This window comes from Monodon monoceros, unplaced genomic scaffold, assembly GCF_005190385.1.
Source record: "Monodon monoceros isolate NGI ecotype Baffin Bay Population unplaced genomic scaffold, NGI_Narwhal_1 Super_Scaffold_20, whole genome shotgun sequence".
In the NCBI taxonomy this organism is placed as follows: Eukaryota; Metazoa; Chordata; class Mammalia; order Artiodactyla; family Monodontidae; genus Monodon; species Monodon monoceros.
Window position 1 is genome coordinate 99,609,236 of NW_021703777.1, and position 20,067 is coordinate 99,629,302.

At 44.9% G+C, this 20,067-nt stretch overlaps 1 protein-coding gene across 1 annotated transcript in view; it reads left to right on the forward strand.

The window, feature by feature from the left end:
- Positions 1 to 20,067, forward strand: part of SLC2A9 (solute carrier family 2 member 9) — a 187,919-nt gene that overhangs the window by 89,512 nt on the left and 78,340 nt on the right.

A 20,067-nucleotide genomic window follows, 5' to 3' on the forward strand; every position in this document is an offset into this window, starting at 1 on the left:
GCACAGTGTGTCCTCTGGTCTCCAGAGCACACTGCTTCTCGAAGCTCTGTGCTTCACACCTGGAGTTGTTCATGGCAATTGGACAGGAGGCTTAGTTGCCCCGGGAACATGGAAGAGAAGAAGGCTAAGAGGGGGAGACAGGAGTGAGGGACCTGTAGGATGCAGACCAGCCATTTTTAGCAGGGAGATGTTTCAGAGAATTTGGACTTTCTGATGTTTTTGCCTTGATAGTTTCTACCTCTGCCCTGGAGAGGTCTTCCTCAGGGTAGACGTTTTGCAGGTTAAAGCAAAGCATGTGTATATATACGAAGTCACCCCATTTCGAGACTCCTTGCTGTCACTCGCGGTGGCAGGGAAGGCTGTGCAGGCAGGGATGTCTGAACGTGTGCCGAGAGGGAAGGAACCGGACGTGGAACATCGTGGAAGTGTTCAGGATAGGCTCCAGTTCAAAGTGAAGCTGTTGTCAGACATGGAGACTGATGCACGACCTGAAGGCTGCCCTTCCCTAAGGTCAAATCTCAAGCACTTGAGATTAGGGCTCACAGAGAGCTAGCTTTTGGTATATTGTAGGTGCTCAATAAACGTGTGTTGAATAAATGGACAAATACACGAGCCCTGCTTAAAACACAGGTGCACAGGTGGAAGGCGTCCTAACTCTGTGCAGTGGCCCGAGAGAAGGGAGGAGAGGGCCTGTCACGTGCTAAGGACCTGCGGCACCCGGGCCCATCCCAGTGGCTCGCCCGTTACACCGTTCCTCAACTAAGAGATCTGCGTTCTCACCCCCACTTTACAGGTGAGAAAATAGAGGCTCAGGGAGGTTGGTGCAACCTGCTAAGGGTCACTCAGTTGGTAAGTGGTGGGGCTGGTTCTTGAACCCAAGCTTGCCTGACTTTTTGTTTATAAAACCACAGAATCTGGGTCATACATTGTTGACCAAAAAGCATGAGGACAAAGTTTGGCTCGAATGGAACGCGTCTGGAGGAGAGTAGCTCAGCTCAGCTTAGACCTTCCTCCAGCCTCAGGAAATAGAAAGAAGCCAAAGCTGACGCACCGCCTTCATTTTGCAGACTGAGACCCAGAGGGGTGAGCGCCTTGCCTGAGGCCCCAGGCAAGTCAGTGGCTGAGCAGCGTCCAGGCCCTTTCTCCTGGCCCACGTCCACTGTACTCTCATCGCCCCCTCCCATCCCCAAAGGCGCAGGAGATGAGCTTCGGGCCAAGTTCAGGGGAGGACCAGCCTGCATTTGACAGTGACCCCAGTGATTCTAACCTGCTAGACAACCATGATCACCCTGCCACTAGCTTTTTGCTCCCATATCAGTGGTTTATTGGAGAAAGAGTGGCCATAACTTTTACAATCCCTTGTATTTGGCATATGGGAGAGTAAGTACCACAAAGCTGTGAGGGAACCTGGACACATGGTCCTTATCGTAGGGATGAAGAAGCTGGAGGTTAAAGGTCAAGTGGCCTTGCCACACCACACCCTAGAGGCTTCTTTTTTTCTCTTTTTATTACGTGTTAGCCACTCCATCTTCTACTTTATAGGAGTCAGGGAAAAAATTGAGGCAGCTTATAAGCAAGTGAGCGCATGTGCGTGCACGTGTGTGTGTGTGTGTGTGTGTGTGTTTGTGTGTGTGTGTGTTACAGATGAAACTCAGGGCCCTGGAAGGAGAAGGAAGAACCCCTACCAGGTTGCACAGAGCTATGTGGAGGTAGCACACCATGGAGGTTAAGAGCTCAGATTTTCTGAGCCAAGCTGCTGGGGTTCATACTCCTTCATTGCCATTTCCTGGTTATGTGCAGCCTTTATCTTGGAGCCTTTCTCTGTGGCACTAACCTCACTGGATTGTTTTGAACCTTTAAATGATTTGGTTCACACAAAAGGCTTAGAACAGTGCCTGGAAATCGCCTACATCGTGGGAAGAATTTCTGTTGTTTTTCTAGGAGGAGGAACCAAATTAGTCTCTGAGCGTCCTGGCAGCCAGGGCAAGAAAGGCACTGGGGCGTCCACAGGCTCTCCCTTTAGGAGACGCAGATCAATTTCTCAGGAGAGAGAGACTTTACTTACACACGACTTGAAAAACCGTTTATTACAAGGGACCCTCCAGAGGGGGGTCTTGGGACTCATAATAGAGCCTTGAACTAAAGTTAAAACAATTGAAAATGATATTTTTCTATGCTTTCTTTTTTTATACAGACCCTCTGTAGGAGCTGAAGGTGCAAGTCTGAAGTGCAGCTTAGAGAAGGCCATTGTAATAGAGTCTGCATTGTGAGTAAACTAGGTCACCACTCATTCGATGCCCATTTATTTTTGGAGTTTTTACTGTGTACCAGGTACAGTGCTAAGCCTGAAGGATAAAATATGGAGCAAAACCAGACAGGACCCCTGGTCCTGAAGCAAGCAGTCAGTGAGAGAGCCCGACAGGAGCCAGGCAAACCTCAGGACTAGTGTGAGATTGCCCCAGGCCAGGAGCTACAAAGAGAGGAGTGTGGAGCTCCTTTGGGATGATTAGAGGGAGATCAGGGAGAGATTCCTGGAAGAGGTGGCAATTGAGCTGGGGTGAAAAGATGTGTTGACATGAACTAGGTGAAGGGAGACAGGGCAGGAATCCATCCACAGTCGGAGGGGTTGATCATAAACCAGTGAATACCTGTGGCTGGGTGAGACAGACACTGACCTGGGAGGAAGCCCATTTTTGTTGTCATTTGCTTTCTTGTTTGTTTGTTTTTAACAAGTATTTCCACTATTTCTACCTCCAAAAGCTACTTCTAATAGCTATCATTCACCAGGGATAATTCACCTATTATACACCGTGTCAGTTGATTCTTACAAGTACCTTCTGACACACAGAGCAGCCTTCCACGAATGTTGGTTAGTCTTGTTGGTGTTGATATTAACTCCAGTTCCTTACAGAAGGCAACTGAGGTTTCAGCTGCCAAGTGACTTTCCAGGTTATATAGGGAGGGAATCTGCTGTAGCCCAGCTCTCTCTCACTCCAATGTGAGCCTTTGGTCCCATTGCCATTTTTCCCATTTCAAAGCCACAGATTGTTTCGACCAGTTGATCCTATATGCATGGGTTTATTTCTAGGCTCTTTGTTCTATTCCATTGGTCTGTATGTCTGTCTTTATGCCAGTACCATACTATTTAGATTACTATAGCTTTTTAGTTTGATATAATCCCACTTGTCTAATTTTGCTTTTGGTGTCATATCCAGAAAATCCTTGCCAAAACCAATGTTATGTAGTTTTTACCCTCCATTTTCTTTTAGGAGTATTTACAGTTCCAGATCTTATGTTTATATCTTTATTCCATTTTGAGTGAAGATCGGTTGGCCATATATGCAGCGGTTTATTTCTGGGCTCTTTATTCTGTTTCATTAGCCTATTGTCTGTCTTTGTGTCAGTACAATACTGTTTTAATTACTTTAGCTTTGTAATATATTTTGAAATCAGGAAGTGTGATGCCTCCAGTTTTGTTTTTTTCCTCAGGATTATTTTGGCTATTCATGGTCTTTTGTGGTTACATATGAATTATAGGATTATTTTTTTCTATCTCTGTAAAATATGCCAATGGGATTTTGATAGGGATTTCATTGAATCTGTAGATCCCTTTGGGTAGTATGGACATTTTAACAACATCAAGTCTTCTAATCCATGATCATGGAATATCTTTCCATTCATTTGTGTCTTTCATCAATGTTTTTTCAGTGTAAAAGCCTTTCACCTCCTTTGTTAAGTTTATTCCTAAGTATTTTACTCTTTTTGATACTTGCAAATGGGATTGTTTTCCTAATTTCCTTTTTAAGTAATTCATTGTCAGTGTGTCGAAGCACAGCTGATTTTTGTATGTTGATTTTGTATCCTGCAACTTTACTGAATCGACTTTTTAGTTTTAACAGTTTTTGGTGAAGTCTTTAGGATTTTCTATATATAAGGTCATGTTGTCTGCAAACAAGGACAGTTTTACTTCTTCCTTTCTGATTTCAATGACTTGTATTTCTTTTTCTCACTTAACTGCTCTGGTGAGGGCTTCTGAATAGAAGTGGTTGAGAGTCACATCCTTTCCTTCTTCCAATTCTTAGAGGAAAAGCTTTCAGTTTTTCACCATTGAGTATGATGTTAGTTATGGGCTAAAGTATCTACAACAAATAGTGTTGGGAAAACTGGATCACTATATGTGAAAGAATGTTAGACCCTTATTGTACACCATACACAAAAATCAACTCCAGACGAAGCAAACACTTAAACGTAAGGCCTGAAAATATAAAACTCCTAGAAGAAAACAGGGGGAAATTTTCACAACATTGGTCTTGATAATGATTTTCTTGAATTTGACACCAAAAACACAGGAAACAAAAGCAAAAATAGACAAGGGGAACTATATTAAACTAAAAAGCTTCCTCAATGCAAAGGTAATAATCAAGAGATTATTATTATAATAATAATAATACATGAATGAGAGAATGAGAGAAAAGATTAGCAAACCATATATCTGATAAGGGGTTAATCTCCAAAATAAATAAGGAACTTCTACATCTCAAAAGCAAAAACAAACAAACAAACCAAGAAAATGAGTAATCTGATCTTTCAAAGGGGAAAAGGACATGAATAGACATTTCTCCAAAGAAGACATGCAAATGGCGTATGTATACATATGTAGTTCAATGTCACTAATCATCAGGAAGATGCAGATCAGAACCACAATGAGACATCACCTTACACCTGTCAGGATGGCTATTAACAAAAGACAACAAGTATTGGTGAGGAAGTGGAGAAGTTGGAAACCTTCACCCTCGCACACGGTTGGTTGGCATGCAAAATGGGGTAGTTGCTGCAGGAGACAGTTTGGAGGTTGCTCAAAAAATGAAAACTAGAACTACCGTATGATCCAGCAATTCCACTTCTGGAATTTCATCCAAAAGAATCAAAATCAAGATGTCAAAGGGGTATTAGCACTCCTATTCCTATTAGCACCGCAGCACTGTTTACAATAACCGAGACGTGGAAACAACCTAAATGTTCATTGTTGGATGGATGGGTCAGGAAAATGTGGTGTATACATACAATGGAATATTATTCAGCATTACAAAAGAAGGAAATCCTGTAATATGTGACAACATGGATGAACCTGGAGGACATTAGGCTAAGAGAAATCGGCCAGTCACAGAAGGACAGATACTGCATGATCTCACTTACATGAGAGATCTAAAGGAGTCAAATTCATAGAATCCAACTGTGGAATAGTGATTGCCAGGGACCGGGGTGCTGGGAAGGGGGGTGGGAAGTTACTATCAATGAGCACAAAGTTTCAGTTATGCAAGATGAACAAGCTTGGGTGATACCAGGAGGCCTGCTGTCTGTAACTGCCTCCCATCACCATCCTCTGAGCTAGGCTTGCATCACCCCTGTGGGCAGAGGCAGTGTAGCAGTGGAAACGCCAGCCCTGCTGTGTGACACAGGCACATCACATCATCCCAGTGAGCCTTGGTTTCTCCATCTGTTAAATGGCAGGGGTTTTCTGAGGCTCCTGCAGACCCCGCATCCATCACTGTTCGCCTGGAGTGGCAGTGAGTTGCATTCTGACTCCCACTTGAGAGAACTCCTTCGAGCAGAAACCGCGCCTTTTTCTTTCCTTAGCGCAGTAGACCTCTGCACCCGCTGTACATCACAAGCTCTCAGAAGCCGCAGGTTAATTGAAATGAACTGAATTTGCTTCCGGTAGCTTCTCAGCTCCGCAGTTTCTTTTCGTCATCCTTTGAGGTGTGCGGAAAGAAAGGTCAGACAGATGCAGGTTGGAACGTTGACTGTCTCCCTTTCGACCTGGGATCTCCGGCGTATTTCCTAATTTCCTGAGGCTCAGGGGACCAAACCACACTAGGAATCGAAGTGAAGTCTGTAAGACACCCAGCCCAGAGTCTGGCACACATTAGGCACACAATAAATGTTAGACTCCTCAGGCCTGCCAGGTGTCCTGAGTCCCCTTGAATAAAGGCGAGTCTTTAACTGGTACAAGATCTGGTTACATAACGGGTCCCTTTCCCAGCCCGGGAGTTGACCGTGCCTCCCAGAGGGGTTTCTTTCCACTTGGGAAATGCAAATTCTCATTCTTTTTTCAAGTTCTCTGGAACACGGCCAGGAATATGAATGAGGTGTGAGTCCGGAAGCCAGGGCAAGGTGGGAGGCTGAGCCGGAGGGGAGGCCCTGGGGTAGATGGGATGAACTATTGCAATGGCTTGGAGATTCAAGCCAACGGACTCCTCTGGGAGGGTTGTGTTCCATAGAAAATGACTTTTTGAAATGGCTCATAGACGACCAGTTTCTAAAGCCCTTTCTTCTCTCTCGACAGACAGCTAGTTATGACTGCATGTGTCTGTCGGTCCCCCTGCTTCCCCCTCCACCCCACAGATGCCACGCCCCAGTCTCCCATAGAAGCTGCATGATTCTGGGGTTCTACACTTGCTTTAGAGAGCTTGTCCGTCTTCCTGTTTAATGCCTGAGTTCCTCCCACAACATTTCTGACAGGTGGTCGTCAGGCCTCTCCTTGCTTACCTCCAGGGATGGGGAACTCACAGCTCAAGAAACCGCCCAGCCCACCCCTGAACACATCAATCAGACAGTTCTTTCTTGTGACGACCTGACATCTGATGCATCACAGCTGCTGCCCTGGGTCCTTGTCTGGCTCAGGGCCAAGGAGAACAAGACAAACCCCACCCACATCCAGGCCTCTCCCCCCAGAGCACCCTCTCCTCTGGACTAAACATTAGCAAATATGAGTAGGGTCCAGTTACGTTTATCCAACGTAGTTTGAGCACCTGCTGTGTACCAGGCCCTGAATAAGACCCAGCCTCTGGTATGACAGGTCATAAGCCTCACACCAGCATAAGCACCTGCCCAGAGCTGGTAGGATTCGGGTGATGACAGGGCAGTGGTGGCGGCCATTCACTGGCTGCAGGACAACGCCAACACCACGCCACATGCTCTGTTCCCCCAGCATGGTTTCCTGCCCCTCTGAGGTGGGAGAGCCAACGTCAGGACACTGGTCCACAAGAGACCTCCCGGCTCCACGTAATATCAAATGGCGAAAATATCCCAGAGATCTCCATCTCAACACCAGCACCTAGCTTCACTCAATGACCAGCAAGCTACAGTGCTGGACACCCTATGCCAAACAACTAGCAAGACAGGAACACAGCCCCACCCATTAGCAGAGAGGCTGCCTAAAATCATAATAAGTCCACAGACACCCCAAATCACACCACCAGACGTGGACCTGCCCACCAGAAAGACAAGATCCAGGCTCATCCACCAGAACACAGACACTAGTCCCCTCCACCAGGAAGCCTACACAACCCACTGAACCAACCTTAGCCACTGGGGACAGACACCAAAAACAGCGGGAACAGTGAACCTGCAGCCTGCGAAAAGGAGACCCCAAACACAGTAAGATAAGCAAAATGAGAAGACAGAAAAACACACAGCAGATGAAGGAGCAAGATAAAAACCCACCAGACCTAACAAATGAAGAGGAAATAGGCAGTCTACCTGAAAAAGATTTCAGAATAATGATAGTAAAGATGATCCAAAATCTTGGAAATAGAATAGAGAAAATGCAAGAAACATTTAACAAGGTCCTAGAAGAACTAAAGATGAAACAAGCAACAATGAACAACACAATAAATGAAATTAAAAATACTCTAGAAGGGATCAGTAGCAGAATAACTGAGGAAGAAGAACGGGTAAGTGACCTGGAAGATAAAATAGTGGAAATAACTACTGCAGAGCAGAATAAAGAAAAAAGAATGAAAAGAACAGAGGACAGTCTCAGAGACCTCCAGGAAAACATTAAACGCACCAACATTCGAATTATAGGGGTTCCAGAAGAAGAAGAGAAAAAGAAAGGGACTGAGAAAATATTTGAAGAGATTATAGTTGAAAACTTCCCTAATATGGGAAAGGAAATAGTTAATAAAGTCCAGGAAGCACAGAGAGTCCCATACAGGATAAATCCAAGGAGAAACACGCCAAGACACATATTAATCAAACTGTCAAAAATTAAATACAAAGAAAACATATTAAAAGCAGCAAGGGAAAAACAACAAATAACACACAAGGGAATCCCCATAAGGTTAACAGCTGATCTTTCAGCAGAAACTCTGCAAGCCAGAAGGGACTGGCAGGACATATTTAAAGTGATGAAGGAGAAAAACCTACAACCAAGATTACTCTACCCAGCAAGGATATCATTCAGATTTGATGGAGAAATTAAAACCTTTACAGACAAGCAAAAGCTGAGAGAGTTCAGCACCACCAAACCAGCTTTACAACAAATGCTAAAGGATCTTCTCTAGGCAAGAAACACAAGAGAAGGAAAAGACCTATAATAAGAAACCCAAAACAATTAAGAAAATGGTTATAGGAACATACATATAGATAATTACCTTAAATGTAAATGGACTAACTTCTCCCACCAAAAGACACAGACTGGCTGAATGGATACAAAAAGAATACCCATATAAATGCTGTCTACAAGAGACCCACTTCAGACCTAGAGACACATACAGACTGAAAGTGAGGGGATGGAAAAAGATATTCCATGCAAATGGAAACCAAAAGAAAGCTGGAGTAGCAATTCTCATATCAGACAAAATTGACTTTAAAATAAAGAATATTACAAGAGACAAAGAAGAACACTACATAATTATCAAGGGATCGATCCAAGAAGAAGATATAACAATTTTAAATATTTATGCACTCAACATAGGAGCACCTCAATACATAAGGCAAATACTAACAGCCATAAAAGGGGAAATCGACAGTAACATATTCATAGTAGGGGACTTTAACACCCCACTTTCACCAATGGATAGATCATCCAAAATGAAAATAAATAAGGAAACACAAGCTTTAACTGATACATTAAACACGATGGACTTAATTGATATTTATAGGACATTCCACCCAAAAACAACAGAATACACACTTTTCTCAAGTGCTCATGGAACATTCTCCAGGATAGATCATATCTTGGGTCACAAATCAAGCCTTGGTAAATTTAAGAAAATTGAAATTGTATCAAGTATCTTTTCTGACCACAATGCTATGAAACTAGATACAGGAAAAGATCTTTTCAATTACAAGAAAATATCTATAAAAAATACAAACACATGGAGGCTAAACAATACACTACTTAATAACGAAGTGAGCACTGAAGAAATCAAAGAGGAAATTAAAAAAATGCCTAGAAACAAATGACAATGGAGACACGACGACCCAAGACCTAAGGGATGCAGCAAAAGCAGTTCCAAGAGGGAAGTTATAGCAATACAATCCTACCTTAAGAAGCAGGAAACATCTCGAATAAACAACCTAACCTTGCACCTAAAGCAATTAGAGAAAGAAGAACAAAAAAACCCCAAAGTTAGCAGAAGGAAAGAAATCATAAAGATCAGATCAGAAATAAATGAAAAAGAAATGAAGGAAACAATAGCAAAGATCAATAAAGCTAAAAGCTGATTCTTTGAGAAGATAAACAAAATTGATAAACCATTAGCCAGACTCATCAAGAAAAAAAGGGAGAAAACTTGAATCAGTAGAATTAGAAATGAAAAAGGAGACGTAACAACTGACACTGCAGAAATACAAAAGATCACGAGAGATTACTACAAGCAACTCTATGCCAATAAAATGGACAACCTGGAAGAAATGGCCAAATTCCTAGAAATGCACAACCTGCCAAGACTGAATCAGGAAGAAATAGAAAATATGAACAGACCAATCACAAGCACTGAAATTGAAACTGTGATTAAAAATCTTCCAACAAACAAAAGCCCAGGACCAGAAGGCTTCACAGGCGAATTCTATCAAACATTTAGAGAAGAGCTAACACGTATCCTTCTCAATCTCTTCCAAAATATAGCAGAGGGAGGCACACTCCCAAACTCATTCTACAAGGCCACCATCACCTTGATAGCAAAACTAGACAAAGATGTCACAAAGAAAGAAAACTACAGGCCAATATCACTGATGAACATAGATGCAAAAATCCTCAACAAAATACTAGCAAACAGAATCCAACAGCACATTAAAAGGGTCATACACCATGATGAAGTGGGGTTTATTCCAGGAATGCAAGTATTCTTCAATATACACAAAACAATCAATGTGATACACCATATTAACAAATTGAAGGAGATAAACCATATGGCCATCTCAATAGATGCAGAGAAACCTTTCGACAAAATTCAACACCTATTTATGATAAAAACCCTCCAGAAAGTAGGCATAGAGGGAACTTACCTCAACATAATAAAGGCCATATATGACAAACCCACAGCCAACATCGTCTTCAATGGTGAAATACTGAAAGCATTTCCAGTAAGATCAGGAACAAGACAAGGTTGCCCACTCTCACCACTCTTATTCAACATAGTTTTGGAAGTTTTAGACACAGCAATCAGAGAAGAAAAGGAAATAAAAGGAATCCAAATCGGAAAAGAAGAAGTAAAGCTGTCACTGTTTGCAGATGACATGATACTATACATAGAGAATCCTAAAGATGCTACCAGAAAACTACTAGAGCTAATCAATGAATTTGGTAAAGTAGCAGGATACAAAATTAATGCACAGAAATCTCTGGCATTCCGATACACTAATGATGAAAAATCTGAAAGTGAAATCAAGAAAACACTCCCATTTACCACTGCAACAAAAAGAATAAAATATCTCGGAATAAACCTACCTAAGGAGACAAAAGACCTGTGTGCAGAAAATTATAAGACACTGATGAAAGAAATTAAAGATGATACAAATAGATGGAGAGATATACCATGTTCTTGGATTGGAAGAATCAACATTGTGAAAATGACTCTACTACCCAAAGCAATCTACAGATTCAATGCAATCCCTATCAAACTACCAATGGCATTTTTCACAGAACTAGAACAAAAAATTTCACAATTTGTATGGAAACACAAAAGACCCTGAATAGCCAAAGCAATCTTGAGAATGAAAAACGGAGCTGGAGGAATTAGACTCCCTGACTTCAGACTATACTACAAAGCTACAGTAATCAAGACAGTATGGTACTGGCACAAAAACAGAAATATAGATCAATGGAACAGGACAGAAAGCCCAGACATAAACCCACGCACATATGGTCACCTTATCTTTGATAAAGGAGGCAGGAATGTACAGTGGAGAAAGGACAGCCTCTTCAATGAGTGTTGCTGGGAAAACTGGACAGGTACATGTAAAAGTATGAGATTAGGTTACTCCCTAACACCATACACAAAAGTAAGCTCAAAATGGATCAAAGACCTAAATTTAAGGCCAGAAACTATCAAACTCTTAGAGGAAAACATAGGCAGAACACTCTATGACATAAATCACAGCAAGATCCTTTTTGACCCACCTCCTAGAGAAATGGAAATAAAAACAAAAGTGAACAAGTGTGACCTAATGAAATTTCAAAGCTTTTGCACAGCAAAGGAAACCATAAACAAGACCAAAAGATAACCCTCCCAATGGGAGAAAATATTTGCAAATGAAGCAACTGACAAAGGATTAATCTCCCAAATTTACAAGCAGCTCATGCAGCTCAATAACAAAAAAACAAACAACCCAATCCAAAAATGGGCAGAAGACCTAAATAGACATTTCTCCAAAGAAGATATACAGACTGCCAACAAACACATGAAAGAATGCTCAACATCATTAATCATTAGAGAAATGCAAATCAAAACTACAGTGCGGTATCATCTCACACCAGTCAGAATAGCCATCATCAAAAAATCCAGAAACAATAAATGCTGGAGAGGGTGTGGAGAAAAGGGAACACTCTTGCACTGCTGGTGCGAATGTGAATTGGTACAGCCACTGCGGAGGACAGTTTGGAGGTTCTTTAAAAAACTACAAATAGAACTACCATATGACCCAGCAATCCCACTACTGGGCATATACCCTGAGAAAACCATAATTCAAAAAGAGTCATGTACCAACATGTTCATTGCAGCTCTATTTACAATAGCCAGGAGATGGAAACAACCTAAGTGTCCACCATCGGATGAATGGATATAGAAGATGTGGCACATACATACAATGGAATATTACTCAGCCATAAAAAGAAATGATATTGAGCTATTTGTAATGAGGTGGATGGACCTAGAGTCTGTCATACAGAGTGAAGTAAGTAAGAAAGAGAAAGACAAATACCGTATGCTAACACAAATATATGGAATTTAAGAGAAAAAAAAAATGGGCTTCCCTGGTGGCACAGTGGTTGAGAGTCCACCTGCCGATGCAGGGAACACGGGTTCATGCCCCGGTCCGGGAAGATCCCACATGCCGCGGAGCAGCTGGGCCCGTGAGCCATGGCCGCTGAGCCTGCGCGTCCGGAGCCTGTGCTCCGCAACGGGAGAGGCCGCAACAGTGAGAGGCCCGCGTACCACAAAAAAAAAAAAAATGTCATGAAGAACCTAGGGGTAAGACAGGAATAAAGACACAGACCTACTAGAGAATGGAAGGGTAAGCTGTGACAAAGTGAGAGAGTGGCATGGACATATATACACTACCAAATGTAAAATAGATAGCTAGTGGGAAGCAGCCACATAGCACAGGGAGATGAGCTCGGTGCTTTGTGACCACCTAGAGGGGTGGGATAGGGAGGGTGGGAGGGAGGGAAGAGATATGGGAACATATGTATATGTATAACTGATTCACTTTGTTATAAAGCAGAAACTAACACACCATTGTAAAGCAATTGTACTCCAATAAAGATGTAAAAAAAAAAACCTGAAAACTATCATTCTCAAATCCGCTAACCAGTAAATTGCATACGTAACTTCAATATATCACCCTACGCTGAAAGCAAAGAAAGAAAAAGGGCTGGCAGCTCCTGTGCACGGCGGAGCCCCCATACCCGCCTCATGTGGGCCACGTGAAGACTCCAGGCTTGGTCCATAATGAAATGTTGTAAAAGTGTAAACATGAGTTCCAGTATCTTTTACTCCCCGCTCCTGACATCCCTCCCTGTGGATCCTACTGCTGTCAGTAATAAAAAGAAACCAAACCTGAGTTAAAAACCCAATGATTTCCTCCTCTTTAATAACAATAGCAGTTGAAAATCAGTGCTTCGATGAAACCTCCTATTTTTAGAAACACCGAGGCCTGCCCCATGCTGAGTTCAGTGCTGTCCCCAACACGTGACTGCAAAGGGCCATCACCCTAGGCTCCTACCAAAATCCCTCGGCCTGCCTTGTCCCAGGGCCCCTCCGGGTCACGAGAACAAGTCTCCAGGTTTCTCTGTGCTCTGCTCTAGCACGAGGTGATAAATGGTAGTGGAGGTGATCACATGTGGTAGCTGCTGTAACAAAGTACCACAAATCGGGTGGCTTTAGGAAAGCAGAAGTTTATTCTCTCACAGATCTGGAGGCCAGAAATCAAGGTGGCAGGACCTGCTTTCTCTCCCAGCTTCTGGTGTTGCTGGCAATCCTTGGCTTAAAAGCGGCATCACTCCAGTCCCTGCCTCTGTCATCACGCGGCTGTCTTCCCTGTGCGTGTCTGTCTCTCTGTCTCTTCTCCTCTTCTTATAAGGAAAAGAATCATACTGGATAAAGGTCCCGCCCTCTTCCAGGATGACTTCATCTTAACTGATATCGAAATGACACCTGCAAAGACCCCATTTCCAAATAAATTCACATTCCCAGGTACAGGTTAGGATTTAAACACATGTTTATGGGGTCACGATAGATTATAGTGTTTTGTACCCATTGTCAGGTTAAGGTAAAAGGAAGATAAAAGAAGGAAGGGCCAGGAGGTACTGTACCAAGTACCTTCTGTAATAGTTGACGGACTTCTAGTACTTACAGCTCATTAAGAGTCAGCCCTGGGCTTCCCTGGTGGCGCAGTGGTTGGGAGTCCGCCTGCCGATGCAGGGGATGGGGGTTTGTGCCCCGCTGCGGGAGGGTCCCACGTGCCACGGGTCGGCTGGGCCCGTGAGCCATGGCCACTGAGCCTGCGCGTCCGGAGCCTGTGCTCCGCAACAGGAGAGGCCACAGCAGTGAAAGGCCCACGTACCGCAAAAAAAAAAAAAGTCAGCCCTGTTCTAAGGACTTCGTGACTGCTGGTGTTTAATACTACTGGCAGCCCCAATGCTGTTATGCTCATTTTACAGATCAGAAAACTAAGGCACGGAAGCATTAAGTAACTGGCTTGGCATCAGACTAGGTGAAAAGTGGTGATGTCGGGATGGAGACCCAGGCAGCGTGGCCCCAGAGTTGGGGCTCTTAAGCACCTCCCAACCGTTACACAACCCATCACAGGTGTGGTGAACTGGCAGGTGTCACTGCACCAGATCATCACAGTGACCCCTCTGGAACCCCAGGAAGCGGGAGCGTGAGGCTCCGGAGGCCTGCAGGCTCCACAGCTGATGGGCGGCAGATCCGGGGTGGAACCCAGTTCAGCCCATCTGCACGGCCTGTCCCTTTCCTCTTCGTCTCACACCTCTTCCCATTTTCACTCAGGGTGCGGCGTTTTGTGGGTATTTCAGGGCCTGAATCACGCTGCCCTTAACCTTCAGCTCTTTCTCCAAGTTTGCCAGGCTCGGGCACCACTTCCAGACAGCGCAACATTGATCTGGGAAACTTCAGGGCTGTGAGTTGGACCTGGTCAAGAACACCTGTTTCTCTTTATTTCGTGTTGCGGTGTGAAGCGTGGGTGGGCAGAATGTGGGCTCAGCCCTCTGCGACAGTGCGGACAGGAGCTCGCAGGGTCCCATAGCCCCCAGCTCATCACCCCCATCCCCCATCGCCATGCTGCCCACTTCCAAATCCCTGAGCCCATCCAGGCTCCAGCCACAAAATGTCTCCCAGACCCGTCCCTTGGAGGCTCCTGGCCTGTGTTGTCTACGTGGGTCCAGCTAACACGTGACACGTGAGACAAACACCCCTCCAGATGTGTGCCCCCTACCCAGTCCTCACAGCCTGAGAGGCTGGCACGAGTGTCATCACTGTGTTAGAGGTGAGGACGGGACCCAGAGAGGCTGAGCGATCCTTCCATGGGTACCCAAGCCAGGGCCTGACATCTAGGGCTGTGTGCTTAAATACCAGGCTGGCAGCTGCACAGCCTGAGTTTGCAGCCCCCCCTCCCTTCCAAACCCTCCCTCCTAGACCCCAGGCAGCACTGGACAGATATACCCCACATTTGCCCTTATTAGGTTTTGCATGATGCTGGTTTCACTCATGCCCGCTAGCCTCCCAGTGGGTTACTTGTCCCCGAAAAGGGGCACCGAAGGGCATCTGCAGTGAACCAGGCTCCAGGCTGGTGCCCTGCCTACGCTCCCCCAGGTGGATGTCATAGTGACCTGGAGACATAGGTGGCCTCAGCCCTACCTTACAGATGAGACCTAAGGCTTGAGAGGTCAGATGCTTTTCCCATGTCATACAGAAAGTGAGTGGTTGTGGTGAGGTAGAACCTACAGCTATCTAATTTCAATGGCTCTGCACTTGTTTCCCTTTGCTGCTGTAAAAAATGACCACAAACTTAGTGACTTAAAACATAAATTTATTATCCTACATTTCTGGAAGTCAAAACTCCAAAATAGGACTCAATGGGCTAAAATCAAGGTGCCAGCAGGGCTGTGTTCCTTTCTGGAGGCTCTAGGGGAGAATCATTCCTGTCCTTTTCCAGCTTGTAGAGGCCACCTGCATTCCTTGGCTCACGGCCCCTTCCTCCTTCGTCAAAGTGCATCCCTCTTCCAACCTCTGTTTCCATGGTCACTTCTCTTTCTCTCTCACTCTGACCCTCCTGCCTCCCTCTTATAAGGACCCTTGTGATGACATTGGACCCACCCAGATAATCCAGGGTAACCTCCCCATCTCAAGGTCCTTAACCTAATCACATCTGCAAAGTCCCTTTGGCCATGAAAGCTAACATATTCACAGGTCCTGGGGATTAGAACATGGACTGATTTGGGGGGTCATTATTCTGCCTACCTCAGACTTTTTCTGCTCTTCAAAGTGCCTCCTAAAAGACAAAATAGCCTTTTGTCTGATGATGTCTGCCTCCTCTCTCTGTTCAATGCCGTCCGTGAGATTCCCCCTCCAGGCTCCCAGGATGTCCTGGATTCACTGCCTCTGTGATACGTGCCATATAAAGTTAGAATCACACTTCTTGATGTACTTCTGCAGGTTGTTAGTAGGTGCCCCAGCAAATACATTTGGGAAAAGTGAAGCCAAACAAAACTAAATGGGTGTCTTTCCTGCTGGACTTATCAGAACCTTTACTATTCTAATGTGAAGTTTGAACCACCAAGAGACAGAGTGCTCATGCAATGACACTAAACTTCTCTGATCAAGGAATCTGGTTTCCATGGAGCCTCTCTTGGGATTAGAATTCTACAAAAGCTTGTTAGGAAATGTGATGTGATGGGGACACCACCTCGCCGGTGCAGGGTCTGCGGCTTTTGTTTAGCACAGTGCCTGAAGCCTAGTAGATGCTCACTCAGTAAGCTCGTGCTGAGCATTGGCTCTGAATGGCCTGTGACTTCCATCAACCAGGCCTGAGACCTTCCCTTTAAAAGGCCAGTGCTGTCCCCCGCAAGGGCTCTGTGTTCTGTAGAACTGATCAGAGTTGATGATATGCCTGGGATACCTGAAACTCAATTGTCTGCCAATCAGCAGAGCCAGGCAAAGCCAAACCCCCCCCTGCTGCCGCAAGACATCCTGGACTGCGGTCACTGGCCTGGCCATAGACCTGCTGGCCTTGAGGATTCAAAGCCATGTCCCCCCTTGACCACAGGCTCATGGCCTCCAGGGAAAAGAGGACATTAAAATTTACCTAAGGAAGCCACTCACCCCCTTCCTGCCCCAAAGGACTCTGTGTCCAGCCAGGTGCCAGGGGCAGGTTTTGAGCAAAGCAAGCTTTCCTTAGTATTGGTGGACATCTATGGGGGTCTCCCACCTGGGAGGGGCTTCTGAGCCCCTGTGCCAGGCCACAAGGCTCTCTGAGGCCCCCGCTTGACACACTCTTTTAGCAACTTTCAAATATCCAATGCAGTATTATTTTTTTTTCAATACAGTATTATTAATTATAGTCACCGTACTGTCCATGGCATCCCCAGGACTTACGTATTTTCTAACTGGAAGTTTGTACCTTTTGACCACCTTCCCCCTTTTCACTCACCTACCGCCTCCTTCCTCTGACGACCACCAATCTGTTGTCTGTGTCTATGAGCTTGGTTTGGGGTGGAGAGAGTTAGATTCCACATATAACTGAGATCATAAGTCAGATCTCCGTCTGACTTATTTCACTCAGCATAATGCCCTCAAGGTCCATCCATGTTGTTGCAAGTGGCAGGATTTCCTTCTTTTTTAAGGCTGAATAATATTCCATTGTGTGTGTGGGGTGTGTGTGTGTGTATATATATATATATATATATATATATATTTTTTTCTTTTTGTATTTATCCATTTGTGTATGTGTGTGTGTGTTTGTATGTATATATATATATATATATATATATATATATATATACCATATCTTCTGTATCCATTCATCCATCAATGGACACTTGGGTTGTTTCATGTCTTGGCTGTTTTCAATAATGCTTGGAGACATTTTTGATTGACACAACTGAGGGGGTGCTTCTGGCATCTAGTGGGTAAGAGGGCAGGGGATGCTGCTAAACCCCTTACAATGCACAGGACTGCTCCCATCACAAAGAGTTCTCTGGCCCCAGATGTCAGAAGTGCCAAGGTGGAGAAATGCTGCTTTCAGGGAAGGCAGTGGGTTTGCCAGCTGGGTTGGTTCAGCTCAGATCAACAAGCACGAACTTGGCATCTGCCCTCCACCGGGCACCAGGAACTGGGCTTCAGAGTGCTCACAGCAGGTGGAAAGGAGGTGCCGATGACAGTGTGGGGAGAAAGCACCGAGGTGGGAAAGCACAGAGGGCTGAGAGAGCCTAGGCTCTGGCATCGGGAGGGAGGAGAAGTTAGCCAGGCAAGGAATGGCAGGAAGGACATTTCCGGCAGAGGGAAGGGCACGGCCAAGTGCAGAGAAGCAAGAAAGCACAACGTGTGTAGGAAAGCTGAGATGCATGTTTGCACATCCAAGAGAGATGCATGCAAAAATGGGGGCAGCAGGAGAGAAGCTGAAGGAGAGCCATGGACTGGGCCATGGAGCCTGACCTTCACTCTGCAGAGTGCAGAGGCCAAGGGGCCTTTTAGAATCAAGAGCACTGGTGAGATGGGTGCTGATGCTGCAGTGTGCAGAGGGGGTTATGGTCGGAGCTCCACAGGGCACGAGAAGACTGGACCCAGGAGAGCAGTTATGGACTACTGGGATAGTTCAGGATAAGGTGTGAGAACCAAAGCAGCTTGGCACTTCCAAAGTTGGAAATAGAGTGACGCTGACTGATGATTTCGCCCTGTCAAGTAATTAGTTGTTGCAGGTTGGCTTCTCCAGGAAACAGAGGCTGAGAAGGAGTTAGGAGTACAGACGTTTCCCTGGGGAGTAACAGCCGGGCAGGGAAAGGGTGCAGCAGGATTGAGCAGAGGAAGCCTCAGACCACAAGGCCACCTGGCAAGGTCTCTGCCAGCCCTGGAGGGAGCCCCGGAACAACACTTGTGCATTACATGAGTCCCTACTGGGTAAGGATGGCTGGGCCCTTGTACCACAGCCATGCTCAGTCGTGGGCTGGGACCACTATGAGAATAGCATTTCCTGGGCTTCAAAGATGAGATGCATGCCCCTGAAGCTAAGAGCTGGAGGCTGTCGACTAACCAACCTCCTCACAGCCCAGAAGCCAAGTCCTTTCCTGAAGGGAGCCTGAGTGGCACATCTTCATGTCTGCTAGGCCAGTCACATGAGATACTCTTCGTCACCCATTCAGGGGAACCACAGAAGGAGGGGTGTGGGACAAGTAGAAGCAAACTTTTTATGAACATAAATACAACAGGAAAGTTAAGTGGATGATTTAAAAGAAGAAGGAGAACAGAACTTTTAAGAGGAAGAAGAGAGATTTTTGCACCAGGAAACTCTAAAAGTTGAACACTGAATTTAGCTGAGAGCTTCCTGGCAGCCAAGGTGAAAAGGAAAAAAAAAAAGAAGTTCTAAAGTTCTCCTTATTTTATATGGAAAGCATGTACGTCAGGGAGGAGAGATAAATATTTTCTTGCCTTAATACTCTAGGATTACTTTGTCACGTGAATGTTGCATTTTTGAACTTTGAGAAATACTATGGTTTAGTGCATGCTGCAGAAACATTACTCATTCCGCTGTTTCTTCCACTTACCCTTAATAAATGCTAGGAAAAATATTAAATTACAGCTTACAAAAGAGACATTCTGAGACAGTTTTCAATATACTCCTGGGCTTGCTTCTTGGAGAATCTGGAGAAATTTAACAGCTTTTTTTTTTTTTCCTACCTAAGAAGAGCAATTTCACATGGCCTGTGATGCAGAGCAGTGTTTTTAGGGATGATGCCCATTGTGTCTGGAATGGAATGTCCACAGGAGCCGTCACCATAGCCACCATCCCTGTAGGAGGATGAATATCTAAGTGCTGAATATTTAAATCCATGTTCTAAAAGCATCTCCCCTGATCTGATTATTGTGATCTCAGGGGTCTAATCAGACAGCCCACATTTGTGCATATATCCATGGAAGTTTACACAATTAAGGGCTTGGTAAAAAAAAGAAAAAAAGAAAAAATAATGACAGGTTCCCTGAAGTTGGAAATTTGCAGTGTTCAGTCTGGGAAAGGCCTGAGTCACATGGGTGAGCTTGAATCCTGGGAAGGTTAGCTCTTTGAGAATATTCCAACCCAGGCTTCTGTGTTTCAGAGGGGCTTGTGGAAAGGACCCTGGAGGTCATTTAGTTCAATCCTCCTTCTGAAGATAGACTCGACTCCTGGGCATCCTGAGCAAGTGGCGATCTGACCTCTGTCTGGATGTCTCCTATGAGGATGAGTACACAGGGCCGGGCAAACAGGAGGGGCTCAGTTATATTCATGAAGCCAGGGTTTAGCATGTGTTACATCACCCAATCATTACAGGAGCCATGTGAGGCACGG